Consider the following 13,485-nt stretch of genomic DNA (forward strand, 5'->3'; position numbering starts at 1 on the left):
CCATTGCTAATCATCAATAGGGAATTTAGCTACCACAGGGTATTCCTTGATAGAAGCCACTTTTTTTCTCTTAGAAATTAAAGTTAATGGATGACACTGATCAATAGAAGTACATAGGTTTTAGGTGAATATCTCTATAGCATTTGAACTATTGATTGTGTTGTGTGCCCATCACCCAAAGTCAAATCATTTTCTGGTACCGTGTATTTGTCCCTCCTCCATATCCTCCTCGCCCTGGTAACCATTTCAGTTTTATCCATGTCCATGAGTCTCATTTTTATATCCCAGCTATGTGTGAAATTATAGAGTTGTTAGCTTCTTCTGATTTACTTATTTCACTCAGAATTTTTTCAAGGTCCATCCATGTTGTCATAAATAGAAATATGTCATTTCTATGGCCAAGTAGTATTCCATTGTATATATGTACCACATCTTCTTTATCCAATCCTCAATCAAGGAACACTTTAGTTGTTTCCATGCCTTGGCCACTGTGAGTAATGCTGTGATGAACATGGGGGTGCATGTGTCTTTGCGTACCAATGTTTTCAAATTTGGGGGGTAGATACCCAGCAGAGGGATTGCTAGGACATACGGTAATTCTATTCTTAATTTTTTGAGAAACTTCCATACTGTTTTCCACGGTAGCTCTACCAGTTTTCCCACCAGTAGGGAAAGAGGGGTTTTTTCTACAACCTCTTCAACACTTATTTTACCTGTCCTGTTGATAACAGCCAATATAACAGGTGTGGTTTTTATTTGAATTTCTCAAATAGCTAGTGAAAATGAGCATCTTTCATATATCTGTTGGCCATTTGTATGTCTTGGGAGAAGTGCCCATTCAGGTCCTCCCACCATTTTTTAATTGGATTGTTTGCTTGTTTATTGTTGAACTTTATGAGTTCTTTATATATTTTGGATATTAACCCCTTATCATACCTGTTCTGAATATCATCTCCCATTTGGCTGGCTGCCTTTTTGTTTTGTTGTTGGTTTCTTTTGCTGTGCAGAAGCTTTTTACTTTGATATAGTACCATTGATTTATTCTTGCCTTGATTTCCCATGTCAAATTCCTAAAATGTTCTCTATAGCCAAGGTCCAAAGGTTTAGTACCTATGTTTTCTTCTACATAATTTGTTTCGGATTTTATATTTAGCTCTTTGTTGCATTTTGAATTAATTTTTGTGCGTGGGGACAAACTGTAGTCAAGTTTCATTCTTTTGCATGTGGCTTTCCAATTTTCTCAGCATTGTTTATTGAAGAGGCTTCCTTTTCTCCACTGTGTGTTTTTGGCTCCTTTATGAAAGATGATTTGCCCGTATTTGTAGCTTTATTTCTGGTGTCTCGATTCTGTTCCATTGGTCTGTATGTCTTGTTTTTCTGCTAATACTATGCTGTTTTGATTATCATTGCTCTACAGTATAATTTGAAATCAGGTAGTGTGATACCTCTGGCTCCCTTCTTTTTTCTCAGGATTGGTTTGGCTATTTGGGGTTTTTTTATGGCTCCATACAAACCTGGTGATTTTATGTTCCATTTCTTTGAAAAATGACATTGGAATTTTAGTGGGGATTGCACTAGGTTCTATATTGCTTTAGATAGTATGGCAATTTTAACTACCCTGCTCACAAAAATTAGGGGATCAGGGAACTTGCAGATTCTCCAGTACTTTCAGCCTTTTGTACAGTGCATTTTCACCCATGAAATAAAACTTGGTTTTGCATCTCACTTGCATAATTGAACAACTTTCTTTAACTTGTCGTTTGCTTTTCTGATGTTCTTGTTTAATAAAAAAAAAATCAAATGCTTTTTTTATCACTTCATATTCATTTTGAAACATCCCCTAACTTTTGTGAGTAGTATATATTGATTCTTCCAATCCATGAACTTGGAATATTTTTCCATTTCCTGTGTCTTTTTCAATTTCTTCCAATAATGCTTTGTAGTTTTCAGTATATAGGTCCTTCACAGCCTTTGTTTTATTCCCAGGTATTTTAGTTTTTGTTCAATTGTAAAAGGAATTTTTAAAATTTATTTTCTGAAGTTTCATTTTTGACATATAGACTTTTATATATTGATTTTGTATTCTGCAACTTTACTGTATTTGTTTATTGTTTCTAAAAGCTTTTCAGTGAAGTCTTTGGGGTTTTCTATATGCAGGAACAGGTTACCTGCAAAAAATATCTTTACTTTTCTTTCCCAATATGGATTCCTTTTCTTTCTTTCTCTTGCCTGATTGCTCTGGCTAAGACCTCCAGTACTATGTTGAATAAAAGTAATGAGAGTAGGCAGCCTTGTCTTCTCCCTGATTTTAGAGGCAAAGTTTTCAGATTTTCACCATTTAGTATGGTATTGGCTAATGGTTTGTTATATACAGCCTTTATTATATTGAGGTATTTTCCTTCTATACCCACTTTATTGAGTGTTTTAAACATAAAATGGCTATTGTATCTTATCAAATGTCTCTTATGCATCTATTGATAGGATCATATGGTTTTTGTCCTTTGTTTTGTTGATATGGTGTATTACATTGATTGACCTATATATGTTGAACTATCCTTGTGCTCCTAGAATGAATCCCACTTGACCCTGAAATATTATTTTTTAATGTATTGTTGTATTCAACTCGCTAGTATTTTGTGTAGGAATGTTGCATCTGTTTTCATTAGAGATATTGGTCCATAGTTTTCGTTTTTTGTGTTGTCCTTGCCAGGTTCTGGTATCATGGTTATGTTGGCCTCATAAAATGTGTTTGGGAGTACTGTGTTTTCTTCTATTTTTTGGAAGACTTTGAGAACAATAGGTACCAAATCTTCTTTGAATGTTTGGTAGAATTCACTAGGGTAGCCATTTGGAGGATGTTTTTGGTAGTTGTTTCTATTTCCTCCCTGCTTATAGGTCTATTTAGGTTTTCCACTTCTTTGTGTCTCAGGCTAGGAAGATTGAATAGTTCTTACTCATTGAATAGGAACTTACTCATTTTTTCTAGATAGTTGAGTTTGGTTACATACAATCTCTCATATTTTAGTATGATCCTTTGTATATCTATCATGTCTGTGGCAATTTCTCCTCTTTCATTTTGGATTTTGTTTATATGAATCATTTCTCTTTTTTCCTTAGTAAATCTATCCAAGGATTTGTTGATGTTATTAATCTTTTCAAAGAACCAACTCTGTTGTATTAATTTTTTCTATAGTCTTTTTGTTCTCTATTCCATTTAATTCTGCTCTAATTTTTACTATTTCTTTTGTTCTGCTTTGGGTTGCCTTTGTTTTTTTTTTCTACTTCTTTAAGATGTGATGTTAGATTGTTTACTCGGGATCTCTCTTGTTTCCTGATATAAGGCTGTAATGACATAAACTTCCCTCTTATTACTGCTTTCACAGCATCCCAGAAGTTTTGATACGTTGTGTTGTCATTCTCCACTTGTACATATCTTTTGATTTCTGCTTTTATTTCTCCTTTGATCCAGTCATTTTTTTTTTTTATAATTTTATTTTTTTAATGGGGTGACATCAATAAATCAGGATACATATATTCAAAGATAACAAGTCCAGGTTATCTTGTCGTTCAATTATGTTGCATACCCACCACCCAAAGTCAGATTGTCCTCTGTCACCTTCTATCTTGTTTTCTTTGTGCCCCTCCCACCCCCTATCCCTCTCCCATTCCCCCCTCCCCCCCGTAACCACCACACTCTTATCAATGTCTCTTAGTTTCACTATTATGTCCCACCTACGTATGGAATAATACAGTTCCTGTTTTTTTCTGATTTACTTATTTCGCTTCGTATCATGTTATCAAGATCCCACCATTTTGCTGTAAATGTTCCGATGTCATCATTTCTTATGGCTGAGTAGTATTCCATAGTGTATATGTGCCACATCTTCTTTATCCAGTCATCTATTGATGGGCTTTTTGGTTGTTTCCATGTCCTGGCCACTGTGAACAATGCTGCAATAAACATGGGGCTGCATGTGTCTTTACGTATCAATGTTTCTGAGTTTTGGGGATATATACCCAGTAGAGGGATTGCTGGGTCATAAGGTAGTTCTATTTGCAGTTTTTTGAGGAACCACCATACTTTCTTCCATAATGGTTGTACTACTTTACATTCCCACCAACAGTGGATGAGGGTTCCTTTTTCTCCACAGCCTCTCCAACATTTGCTATTACCTGACTTGCTAATAACAGCTAATCGAACAGGTGTGAGGTGGTATCTCATTGCCGTTTTGATTTGCATTTCTCTAATAGCTAAAGAAGATGAGCATCTTTTCATATATCTGTTGGCCATTTGTATTTCTTCCTGGGAGAAGTGTCTATTCATATCCTCTTCCCATTTTTTTATTGGATTGTTTGTTTGTTTGTTGTTGAGTTTTATGAGTTCTTTGTATATTTTGTGATCCAGTCATTTTTTAAAAGTATGTTTAATGTCCACATTTTTGTGAGTTTCATTACTTCTTTTTGCAGTTGAATTCTAATTTCAAAACCTTATGGTCAGAGAATATACTTGGTATAATTTCAATCTTTTTAAATTTGTTAAGGTTAGTTTTGTGGCCTAACACATGGTGTATCCTTGAGAATGTTCCATGCACACTGGGAAAGAATGTATCATCTGATGTTCTGGGATGAAATGTTCTGTAAATGTCTTTTCTGTCCATTTGGTCTAGTGTTTCATTTAAAGACAATATTTCTTTATTGATTTTCTGTTTGAATGATCTATCTAAAGCCATCAGTGGTGTGTATACATATCCAAATAGGATAGTGCTTTTATCTATTTTGTTGTTGTTGTTGGGGTTTTTTTGTTCTGTTAGTAGATGTCTTATATATACTGCTCACAATAATTAGGGGATATTTTATCTCTTCATATTCATTTTGAAATATCCCCTAATTTTTGTGAGCAGTATATTTTGGTGCTCCCTGACTCAGTGCATATATATTAAGATCTATGACATCTTCTTGATATAGTGTGCCATTTATCATTATGAAATATCCATTTCAGTCTCATTACCTTTGTTGTCTTTAAGTCAGTATCGTCAGATATTAGCACGGCTACATCTGCTTTTATTTGGGTATTATTTGCTTGGAGAATCGTTTTCTAACCTTTCACTTTGAGTTTACTTTTGTACCTGCAGCTTACATGTGTCTCCTGAAGGCAGCATATGGTTGGGTTTGCTTTTGACTCAATCTGCTAATCTGTGCCTCTTTATTGATAAGTTCAGTGCATTACATTTAGGATAATTATTGATGCGTAAGTATTTTCTATAGCCATTTTATGTTTGTTTTCTGATAGCTCTGTGTCTTCTTTGGTTCTTTTCCTTTGTGTTTCTGTCAGTTGTTTTGCTTGTTGGTATTCCATGCTTCTTTCCTATATTCTTTTTTTAAGCTATGTATTTGTTTGTTTTTTTCCAGGGGTGATTAACATTAGGTTTTCAACAAAAAAAAGTTTCATATATGCAAGAGTCTTTTGTCTTATGAGTGCTTTTGCACTCCATCCTCCTTTGTTACTTCAGACCTTTATCCTCTCTCTTTTTATATTTTCTTTTTTTTAGTCACAGATTATCCTTGTTTATACTGTAACTTTGTTGGAGCTTTTACTTGTAGTTTTATGTTGTTTTGTATCCTCAATGTAACTCTCCACATTACCAGGCAGGCTACCATTTATGTCTCTCTCTCTTTCTCTCTCTGTCACTCCCTCAACTCCTATGTTTTCCTCTTAATGACTATTTTAAACTTCTAGCTCTTCCCTCAATCCCCACCCTACCAAATCAATACTCCATATTAGTGAATTTACCTACTTCACTTAAGACAGTGGTCCCCAACCCCCAGGCTGCAGACTGGTACCGGTCCGTGGGTCATTTGGTATCGGTCCACAGAGGAAGAATAAATAACTTACACTATTTCCGTTTTATTTATATTTAAGTCTGAACAATGTTTTATTTTTAAAAAATGACCAGATTCCGTCTGTTACATCCATCTAAGACTCACTCTTGACGCTTGTCTCGGTCATGTGATACATTTATCCGTCCCACCCTAAAGGCCGGTCTGTGGCCCAAAAAAGGTTGGGACCACTGACTTAAGACATTTTGCTATCATCAGACAAAAACTTCCACATATTTTTCCCCATCCTATGAATTTATGTATATTTACCTTTCTCCCTAACCCTTCTGGGAGAGTAAAAGTGTCCCTCCTGTCCCAGCATTCCTTGATCATCACCTTTGTTCATCTCTTGCTGGCCTCCACTGGGACCTTACTTCATCAACCATCTAGCCCACTAAGTCCTCTACGTCAACTTCTTCCTCTTTACAGCTCCTTTCACCTCAGAAATAAGTGTGTATCCCAATCTCTTCTTAGGGGGAAAACACAAATGAACAAAATCTTTCCCTACTTCCACTTCTTCCTCTAACTCTTTTCTCTCTCCTCACAGTTAAATTCTTTAAAAGAACTATCTTCACTTTTTATTCCCATTACTCCATCTCCCTTCAGTCCACTACTCACTGTTCACATCCCTACTGTGCCACTAAAACTCCACAGTTAGGAGGCAAATGACTTCCTAGTTATCGACTCCATTGGGTTCTTTGAGCCTTATTTTTGGAGCATTAACACAAATTACCATGCCCTCCTTATATTTTTCTCCTTTTTTGGTATTTGCAATATCATTCTTTCCTCTGAGTCTTCCTACTTCTTTGGCCCTTCCTTCTCCAACTTCTTAAATGTTAGTGTGTTCTGTAGCTCTACCTTCAATCTGTCTCACTTATCTGTTAAATCTATGTTCAGTCCATTTCAAATTCATATACCCCGTCCTGATCTCTTCTAAGTTTTTCTAGTGAATGACAGTACCATCTACCCAGTTACCCAGCAGAATCTTGGAGATCATCCCAGATTTCTTCCCTTCACCTGCACATAATTGCAAAGTTCTATCAATTTAAGCTAAGCTCCTCTTGGATCTATCATATCTGGTCATTCTCTCTACAACCTATCTAATTCAGGTCATTAGCTCTTACCCAAATCATACTATTATAAGAAGATGATAATTAAGTTAAAAATTTGGGATTCCTGTCTTACAAATAAGGATGCTACCCAAATATGAGGTATAATTAAAAAGAACATAACATTGGTATTTGTTTCTTTTTAAGAACTATAACACTGCATGAAAATATGCAAATCATTTAATCATCCCAGGCTTCAGACTCAAAACTGCTGAATGAAGAGTAAAAGAGATATATCAAAGGGTCCTTTCAATACTAACGTTCATTCCGTAGTTCTATTTCTACCAGACATTACTCAAACAGTTCATACCTCCAAACATGCACCATACTTGCTACAAATATGAGATAGTATTGGTGCCAAAAGAAACAGACTGATATGTCTCCTTTGCTGCCAAAATATATCAAGCATATCCTGATTCTCATCAGTTTCAAAAACTAAACCTTCAGTTTCAAGTGTCAAAGAAATAAAATGTAAGCAAAAAATGCCAAGAAAAAAATCACAATGAAATTATGTATACAAAAATTATATTTCAAAGTTTCTTAGAAAATCAAACGACACAGAGTAATGAGGTAGCAACAAAATGAGTGTTCCATAAACTATTGTGACAGCAACATCAAGCTCTTTCTACCCACAGAACAGCTGTATGGGACTTGTACTATATTCTAAAGTCAAACACTCACACAATATATGTGCAAATGAGATCATAAAAGTTTCAGGATCGGTTTTTCAAATACAAGGCTCTCAGAGAAAGATAATATGAACTCAGCTGTGAAAATGCAGCCTGAATTCCATTAATACATTATCACCCCCACCAAATGAGAGACACCTGTTACCCTTTTGACAGTTGGGTTCAACTGCTCTTCCACTGTCAACTAAACTCAGAAGTAATGTTATTTTTAAAGGTTATATGAAGGGAGAGGACAGAGGAAGAGTGTGGCAGGGAAAACAATTTACTTTGCAAAGCTGATATTGATATAAGGGTCAACTCGAAATTTAGGAAAAATCAACTCTGGAACAATATAGCCTGGATTCACATCCCAATTTTACCACCTACCAGCCTCTTAATTTTAACAACTACAGTAATTTTATTTCTGGTTGCCTCAGTTTCTTCATCCGTAAAACAGAACAATTATAGTACCTACTTTGTAGGGAAAGAGCTTAGAACAATGCCTGACACACTGTAAACACTATAGAAATACTAGGTAATGTTATCATTATTGTTTTTTTCTTACTATTTTTAGACTAAATATTAAGTGAGAAGCAAAATAACACTATAATGTATGCTCAAGCTCCAATTTAATCTTGTTATGTTATTTTGTTCATAGTTAAAAAACAATGTTAATCCAGTTTATACTCCATTCCTATCTTCCAGTAGCTCACAGTAAAATCAAATCACCTAGTATTAAGTTCATACCACATGCAATGAGAAGTATAAAAAGTTAAAATTCATACAAAAACAGACACATAGTTGAATGGAACCAAATAGAGAGCCCAGAAATAAACCCACATATATATAATCAATTATCTATGACAAAGGAGCCAAGAATATACAATGGGGAAAGGGCAGTTCCTTCAATAAATGATGCTAGGAAAATTGGACAGCCACATGTAAAAGAATGAAACTGGAGCAATCCTGAAATTGGTACATACTTACAAATTTCATAAGGAACACTATTTCACTTTGTTGATAAAGTCCTCTTTTTTTTTTATAGCTCCACGAAAGGAGAGAGAAAAGAACTATACTGAGAGAGATACTTTTATGAATGACCTATGCATAATGGTGGTTTTATAACAAGGTACATATCCACATAGAATCATGATAACACAAGTGCAAAAGTATACCTGTGTAGAGCACCATAAATGGATGTGGAAACAACTGATATTATGCAACTCAAAAGTAGAAAGCGTTTCCATGCATTGGTAAACCATAATATAAACCACTGAAATATTCCCCAAATTCAAAACAGAATTAAAACTCCATTGTTTTGATACTTTAATAAAGTGAAATATATATTTGAAATATCCACTCCAAACATCCCAGGAAAAAGGCATATTGCAGTATAAATACAATAAAAGTCAACTTAATAAATTAACATTTCCTAAAATCGCTTAGGATAAGAAATTCTAATTAGGATAATTTAATTCTCTAATAAACTAGTAATTACCACATAGCAAATATCACTCAAGGAACAACAATTGTCAAAGAAGCAGAATACAATTTTGAAAGAACCTAACGTCAAAACCAGACTAACAATACCAGGGTGGGGCAAAAGTAGGTTTACAGTTGTTCATATGTAAAATAATAAAATAAATAATCAATAATAATACAAGAATAAACCCTTTATTTTAGCAAGGGAGACAGAGAGATGAAGAGAGGGACAGATAGGGACAAACAGGAAGGGAGAGAGATGAGAAACATCAATTCTTCATTGCGGCACCTTAGTTGTTCATTGACTGCTTTCTCATATTTGTCTTGATGGGGGGTTCCAGCCAAGCCAGTGACCCCTTGCTCAAGCCAGTGACCTTGGGCTTCAAGCCAGATGAGCCAAAACTCAAGCTGGAGACTTCGGGGTTTTGAACCTGGGTTCTTTGCATCCCAGGCTAAGCCTCTATACTGTGCCACTGCCTGGACAGGCAAGAATACACTCTTATTTTGCATACTCACAACTGTAAACCTACTTTTGCCCCACCCTGTATTAGCTAACAATTATATGGCTCTTAAAATAAGCCTGGTTTGTTCTAAGCTCTTTACATATACTAACTCATTTTATGCTCACAACAATCTTCTAAGAAAAGTATTATTATTGTTATTTCACAAATAAGGAAATTGAGGTGTAGAGGGGTCAACTACCTTGCCCGGCCCACGGTCTTGCTATATACATGGTTGAGCTGGAATTGAATTCTAGAAATGTGGTTCCCCAGTCCTTGCTTTTAATTGCAGTGGTTTACTATCTCTTGGGACATTAAGGAGTAGACAACATCAAGTACAGGCAAACTCAAAATACAAAACAGTTTGGGGTCAAACATAAAACCTTTGAGAAAATCATATTACAACAGAGGACGATAAAGACATTTATAATGACTGCTCTAAAACATAGGGAAAATTAAAATGTTTAGCAAACTTAGTGTTTAAGAAGGAATTGTTTAGTACACTTGAAATTTCTCCATCCAAAACAGTCAAAATGTAATTTTCATTTCTAAAGGGGTAAAGCTTTCAACTATTGAAAATTAATCATTCCCTGAGGGCACTCCAAGCAGAAGGGTTGGTTGGACTGAGCAACCTGATTTGCGATTTATCTCATTCTTAAGGATGGGGTGAGTGAGTGTGTGTGTGTGTGGGTGTATGTGTGTGTGCGTGTGTGTGTGTAGGGGGTATCATAAATTAGGCTTTCCAGGTCTCAATTCCTGGTATGAGAAGTTAATACTAAGATATTATAAAGTGTCAAATAATTTGGAGAGATCAGTGAAAAAACTCACCAAATCACATGACTATTATAAAAAGGTTAGACTTTGATCCTCAACAGGAATTATTTTTTAAGTACCTTTTATTTTTAACAACAAAAACAATACTTTAAAAAAAAAAGCTCTGGCCTGACCAGGCAATGGCACAGTGGATAGAGCATGGGACTAGGATGCAGAGGACCCAGGTTTGAAACCCTGAGGTTGCCAGCTTGAGCAAGGGGTCATTCGGTCTGCTGCAATCCCCCAGTCAAGGCACATATGAGAAAGCAATCAATGAACAACTAAGTTGCCGCAAGGAAGAACTGATGCTTCTCATCTCTCTCCCTTCATGTCTGTATGTCCCTGTCTGTCCCTCTCTCTGTCTGTCACACACAAAAACAAAACAAAACAAAACTCTTAAGTCATACACGATCCTGAACTTAAAGCCTGAGTCTACAATTTAGTTACTATGATTATTTGGCAAGTTACTTCTACATAACTGAGTCTCTTGTTTCCTTCTCTGTAAATTGAGGATAATAATTCCTAACTCACAAAGTTATATGAGCTAAGGAGAAAATACATGCAAAGTGTAGAACACTATCCCTGGGATATAGCAGATCGTCAACAATGACTGACAACTGCTATTCTCTAAACTTAGTCTTTTTTTGTTTCCCAAATATAAGAACCAAATCTTACTAATTAGAAAGTCATTTGGAAGGCTTCACACAATTGTATGAAGTACAATATGCCCTATTCAAAAATGGAACGTACTAAAAGCCCAAGAAAATACAAAACCATATCATCAATGAGATAAGATTACAGAATCCTTTTACTCCCATAACTATTCTGGTTGGTTTTGTAATAATCTGTATTTTTTTGTAATCAGCAAAAGAATCCTATTGTTTTTGCAGTCTAAATATCTCTACTGGGGTCTGTCACTTATTTTGATGGTTACCTTTGCAAGGCTAATTGTCATCATTGCTTGGACATCAAAAAGAAATTCAGAAACAATGAGGAGTATTTTTTAATGAAATGCTATAACTGTTCCGTCCTTATCAACAGGTGACTGGATCCCATGTTGATCATTTATTATCGCAACAGATTTTCACAGTGGTGCGCCACCCCCTCACCCAACAAATACATGCATTATTGAGCAAAAGTCCTGACTGACAGAGAACAAATGCTCTCGAGGCACACCAAACTCAAACCTTGGTGCTCTCGGTAAGCATCTTGGGGAGAGGGGCGGGGTGGTGGTGGACGGGTTTCGCTGCAAATGGAAATGAACACAATTGGAAACTGTCTTGTCTCCTGCGACAAGATTGGAGGGACCAAGGAGCGCAGAGGCTGGCCCTGGCGGGGAGAGGAAGCAGGTGGCCAGTGCAGGCTGAGAAAGGTCTGTGCCACCCGGGAGAGGGTCAAAGCCCATTGCCACCCTGAGAGCGGAGACGGAGAAGTGGCCGCTCATTCTCCAGGAATCTGGGACGAATGAGAGAGAATGGAGGACCCCGAAACCGAAGAAAGATGAGAGGAGGGCGGGCTTCCGGTCGCCTTCGGAACGGAACAACACCGTCCCCGCCGCCATCCCGGCGCGGGAGACGAAGAAAACAGGGACCCAACAGGGAGCGCACAGGTTACCTGTCTCAGCTGCCTGCCCAACGGTCTCCACTTCCGCAGACTCAGGGTTACTACGGGCTACCGGGGCACGCGCCCAGTGACGTCATCCACGTGCGCCGCGGCCGCTGTAGGCCTGTTCTGCCCCCTGGGGAAGAGCTGTCTGGGCCGCCGGGGTGGGGGCAGTTTGCGCAGGCGCGGATAGGGACTACGTGACCGGCTTCGCAGGTTTGGGTTCCCCAGGGTTTCCCTGTTACCCAGCAATTACTTATAACTGCAAAATCGTCTTGGCCCTTAAGAAAAAAAGTTTTTCAAATACAAAAGTGCACTTTTTATTCCGTTTTTTAAACTACATTTCTGCTGTATATGACTATTGTTTATATATTCATTTCACCACAACTTATTCAAGTACTGCTGTGCACCAGGCGAGCACCAGTAGAGAACCTGGCATAAGAGGTGAACAGAGCAGACTCTGTGACTAGCCTCGGGGAGTTTACTTTCTATTTGAGAAAACAAACACTGAGTGTCTCAACAAAAAGTATGCCTTTTACATATCCTAAGTGTGTGGAAGAAAAATAAGTCACTGAAAAGCGAAAGGAGGGAGAGGACCCTTCAGTTTGAGATGTCGAAGATGTGCCTGCTCTCGGGGGAGGAGAAAAGAAGTCGGCTCTGTAAAGACCTGGAGGATCAGGAGCTAAGAGAAGATTCTGCATGTTCGAAAGTTATGGGGAGAAGACAGGCTATGATGCCCTTGAGAGAGAAAAATGACTAGGGAAAGAATAGAAGATGAGATCAACAAGGCAAGGAGAGTTCTGATCTTGTAGAGACTTTCTGGGTCATTGTAAGGGGCATGAGTTCCTTTGAAATGTAATGGGAAACCAGTGAAGAGTTTTAAACAGATGAGTGATAGGATCTGGTTATATAAGATAGTCTGGCTGCTGTGTACAAAGTGAACTATTGGGAGACAAGAAATGATGCAGAGAGGAGGGTTGCTTTTGCAGTGATTGGGTAAGAAATGATGGAGAGAAATGGACAAAAATAAAGGATAATCTGGAGGTGGATATAACAAATTGGAGATGGATGAGATAAGGGTGATTGTTGTAAGGTATCAAAGGTTACAGAATTAATATTAATATTTTAGGAAGCTTAAAGAACATTTTATTAATTTGAGCAAGGTGTGCAGAAAGATTTTGTAAGTGTGAGTTCTATGCTTGTGTGATTAGCATCAAAACTAAGATGGCCGATAGCACTGTATTGTAAATGCAGAGGGGAAGGAGATTTGGATTCTCTGACCTTCCCCCCACACCTATAAGGAAGCGAGTGAATAGCTAGCCAAGTGCAGGCAGAGAAAGATTAAATAAATTTTTTCTTATATTAATGAACCATTTATAGGCACTTGTCCCCATGAAAACTACCTCTCCCCTCCTGAAAGCATGTAGTTAATGT

At 37.1% G+C, this 13,485-nt stretch overlaps 1 protein-coding gene across 10 annotated transcripts in view; it reads right to left on the bottom strand.

Moving 5' to 3' along the window:
• AOPEP (aminopeptidase O (putative)) overlaps nucleotides 1-12,147 on the bottom strand; it is a 404,538-nt gene extending 392,391 nt beyond the window's left edge. For 9 of the 10 annotated variants that reach the window (XR_010729101.1, XR_010729102.1, XR_010729105.1 and 6 more), the window contains exon 1: nucleotides 12,064-12,147. The gene's annotated coding sequence lies outside the window, so the exon portion shown is untranslated. The remainder of the gene's footprint in view (nucleotides 1-12,063) is intronic. The other variant, XM_066257432.1, reaches the window with a different exon arrangement.
• Nucleotides 12,148-13,485: the final 1,338 nt, after the last annotated feature.

The sequence above is a fragment of the Saccopteryx bilineata genome, chromosome 2 (genome assembly GCF_036850765.1).
Source record: "Saccopteryx bilineata isolate mSacBil1 chromosome 2, mSacBil1_pri_phased_curated, whole genome shotgun sequence".
Classification (NCBI taxonomy): domain Eukaryota; kingdom Metazoa; phylum Chordata; class Mammalia; order Chiroptera; family Emballonuridae; genus Saccopteryx; species Saccopteryx bilineata.